Source organism: Gracilinanus agilis, chromosome 1, assembly GCF_016433145.1.
Source record: "Gracilinanus agilis isolate LMUSP501 chromosome 1, AgileGrace, whole genome shotgun sequence".
Taxonomy (NCBI): domain Eukaryota; kingdom Metazoa; phylum Chordata; class Mammalia; order Didelphimorphia; family Didelphidae; genus Gracilinanus; species Gracilinanus agilis.
In genome coordinates, this window is record NC_058130.1 from 788,791,628 (window position 1) to 788,795,907 (window position 4,280).

A 4,280-nucleotide genomic window follows, 5' to 3' on the forward strand; every position below is an offset into this window, starting at 1 on the left:
CCTTATACTTCTAATTCTTGAAATAATAGGTTTAAAGAATAGTCCACATGAATCTAGAATAGTTATATTTTTTAGTTAGGATGAATCCAAATTAGTATCTTTATGGTAGTCCCTCTGCCTTCTTTGTCAAATTCCAATCACTTAGATGGGTTGGGATTGTCAAGGTGCAACTGACTATTGCCAAATTAAGGATATTACTCTTAAATTTTGGTGGACACTGCTATAAATGCAGTGAGTAAAACCTGGGAACTCCATATTTTCAGATTTTTTTTTTAAAGTTCTCAGTTTCATCCCTTGGACAATGAGTAACGGGACACCAAGATTTATGAGGAAATCTACCATCTCCCATACCCAATGTCCATGCCCTTTAAGAATTCTTTCACCATTAAACTCAACCATAACTTAAGTGGCTGAATTCCTGAAACTTTAACTCCACAGAGTATGATTTATTCTGTTCAGTCAAAATGCCAAGGTAGCTTTCTTGTGAATTATTTCTTTTCATACAATGACCCAAAGTCCCAATGATCATTTAAAATTTAGTTTAGGAATTTTTCACACTAGTTTATATTTTATTAATGCATTTATTCTGCTAAAATCTGTTAGTTTTTCATAATTTCTTGGAGGGCGGAGGATCATTGTCATGTTCATATGAATTACAACTGATCATTTTCCCTCCTAATTTCTGAAATATTGTTATATAGGTTCCATTTTCCTTACTTGTACTCACCAAATATACATTAACTTGCTATTTTCATTCTGATCTTTTGTTAATCCACAAATTGAAAGCATGATTGAATTTTTTGTGTTCTTGTGATAGTGTATCTATGGGATTATACCTTTTGCTATGTAAATGAATGAATGAAAGAATGAAAAATCATTAGGTGTTTACTATGGTCGAGGCACTATTCCAAGTATTAGGGATACATATACAAAAAATAAGTATAGTTTCAGATATTAAGTAACATATTTTAGCCAAGAAAGACTACAACTATGGGATTGATGAATATGTCAGTTTAGGAAGGCCCTATTAAAGATGTTAGTAGAGAGAATACTTCCCCATGATGTTTTTAACTTTGAGAAAACACAGAACTATTAAATACTCAGAAAAACTACTCTTTAATTAAGGAAAAGGGTTCAATACTAAATTAGGCCTCCACACAGAGCTGCGCATTACATACCCATGTAGAGGCCTGAAACTCAGGACTCCTCTGGTTGCTCTGATCACTGACCCCTAGGAGAGCCAACCTCACTAGATTGACACTCAGAAGAGGGACAGAACTTGAAGATCTTTTATATCCTCTGGAGATCTTGATACAGCTAGTGAATAGACAAACTGCAAGCATGCTGCAAAGAGGTTTACAGCCAGCTACAGGGGGTATCATGGAGTGGTCAACTATATGAATTATAAAGGAAAGGATCAAACTAAGAGCTGGGCTTCCTGAGAGAGGACTTTAATACAATGGGAGAAATTTCTAAGACAAATAAAGGCACTAAACATTTTGACTACATCCACTAATCCCACCCACACTAGGGTCTCCAAACAGTTTAAGGTCTATATTTCAACCCCAAAACAGGTGTGCCTGGTTCTGGGGTTTCTCAAAGGGCAGGGGTAAAATCTAGACATCCAAATTTCCCATTGACAATGTCATCCCAAGTCCTGAAATTGAAGATGGATTTTTAGCAAGTTTTTCTCTTTGGCTAGAAAACAGAAAAAAAATTGGGCTGAATTTATCTCCTCTCTTATGTCAGATGTTATCCTCCCTTTGGTCCTGAGCAGTGATCCTCTCCTTGCTCTGGCCACTGTGTTTTCCCCTTTCTCTTGTTCCTTGTTTTCCTTTCCTCATTCTTGGATTTAGTGCTCTCAAAATTATTCTCACTATGTTGGGCTTCTATTACCTCCCTCTCTTGCAGCTAGGTTGTATAGTGGTTAGAGATTGGAATTTAGCCAGTGATCAAGCCAGGAAATAGAATCATATTAGAAAGATCTGTCATTAAAATTCTGTAGCGTCTAGAATAGGGGATCATCACCAAACCAAGATAGTTACCTAGCTATCAGAATAAAGTACACATTACCAGCAGTCATAACTAATACAACTGAAGCAGCAGTCAGAAATCACCAAACTGAATTAGACCAGGACCTAACCAGGGTCAAATACATGAAACTCAGAGATAGTAGCCACATCAGGGAAGTCTCTTCCTCTTGTGAATTCAGAAAAAATGAGGCAAATGAGGCACACGAACAAAGAATGGAATGATAAACTCCTTTTTATCCTAGTTCCTAATGGGAATCAGTCCCTCCCCTTTTTCACCATTGGCTGGTTACTAGAGTTATAATCTAGTCACACCCAATCAGCTGAGTTATAACCCCAAAATCATTCACATGGTTTTTAACCAATCAGAGTAAAGCAACTTCTTCTGTTAGCCTCTTTTTTTAAAATTTTAATTTTTTTTAAACCCTTAACTTTCTGTGTATTGGCTCCTAGGCAGAAGAGGGGTAAGGGTAGGCAATGGGGGGGGGGTCAAGTGAATATGCAGATTTGACTTGAGATTGTATTTGTTAGGCCTGGGAAGCTGACTGAGTATAAGAGCTGATAAAAACAGCAACACCTACTAAATAACAGGAAAACCCCCAACTGGTAACATCTGTTAAATGGCAGGAAGACCCCCAACCAGCAACATCTGCTAAGTGACTGGAAGACCCCTGACCAGTAACATCTGTTGAATGGAAGCATTTGTTGAATAAACATCCAACCCCACCCCCCAAGTTCCTACTCAAACTATATAAACTGGCTAAACCCCTCATTCAGAGTTCCATTTGCCTTGGAGGCTGTGGGACCCAAGCTTGAGCTTGTAATAAAACAGTATCTCTTGCTTTTACATTATCTGGTGTGCCTCCTAATTTGGGAAATCAAAACCAGGCTGAACATATTAAAATAGATTATAATGTGTTCTCCTTTAAAGTAAGATTTATGGAATGAATGGAATGAACAAAGGTCCGTTCTGATTAGATCATTGAAGGTAAAAGCTAAAACAGATTTTAGAGATCCCATACTCCAATCCTCCTCATTTCACATATGAGAAAGTGAAGACCAAAATGAGTAAAAATGTATGCCTGGATTTCTTCTCTTTAAGTCTTTTTGGAGACCAGAGGAACCAGAGCCCTGGGGATTTGGGAGCAGAAGCTGTGCTCATGATCTGTTATGATTGTTCCTTTGTAGGGTCATGAGATCAGCACAGGCCCCAAGACACACAGCTCTGGAATGGAGGCAAACAATGGAAATAAGCATTTTTTAATCACTTCTGATATATCAGACTTCTTTCTAAGTGCTGAGTATAGCAATGAAAGCAAATAGGAAGATATTTTCTGCCATCATTGGACACACATTCTAATAGGGGGAAACTGTACATAATGAATAGGAGTCCCAAAATGCTAAAATCTATTTGGAAATTATTTGTATTTGGAAATGACTTTAGGGACTATGATGACCCACTCCGGCATGAACATGGACCTTCACCTTAAGTCACAGGAACACACAGGATCAGCTAGTCATCACTTGAAGTCGTTCACACTAGAATACAGAACAGGAGTAGACTTACATTTAGGGAATCTTCTTCCTACAGGGTCTGAGGAGGGATGAAAGCCCTGGGGGATCCCAGTCCTAGCTGAGGAACCTCAAAACACAGAGCTCTGAGAGGAATCTTTACCATGGTTTGTATTCTTTAGCTATTTCCACTCCTCACTAATTATTAAAGTGAGACCTTTCAGGATTCCCTGCCTCAGTCTCCAACTCCAAACATGCCTTAAGCCACTCCTAGTCTTGCCCCAAACTCATCTTGAAGCTGTTTGAATGGCCAACATCCCCTTGGGGAATAGACTCCCTTCCTCTGATTGAACACTTCTTTCATTTCCTTGTAGGTTATGGCACCTACTATGTGCTGATTCAACCACCTTCAGTGTCCAAAAACCTGAGAGAGATGAACATCATCACTTCTGCTAAAGATAGAATTAGTAGTACAATTGTAAATCGGTACCAGAGAAACAAGGTAAAGATTCTATAATGGTGATTCATTGGTATAATGTACATACCTCCAGCAATCTTGCCTAATTCTCTTGCTCCAACTTGGGAAACCTTGGCACACTGAGCATCCCTGATTGCCAGGCTGAGGGTGAGGCTGTTATTATTGACATATGTGGTATAGAGATGCTGCTGATAATATTATTTACAGATAATCCCATTAATGACTCTTCCAAAGTCTTAAAACAAAGAACTCAAAAGGCA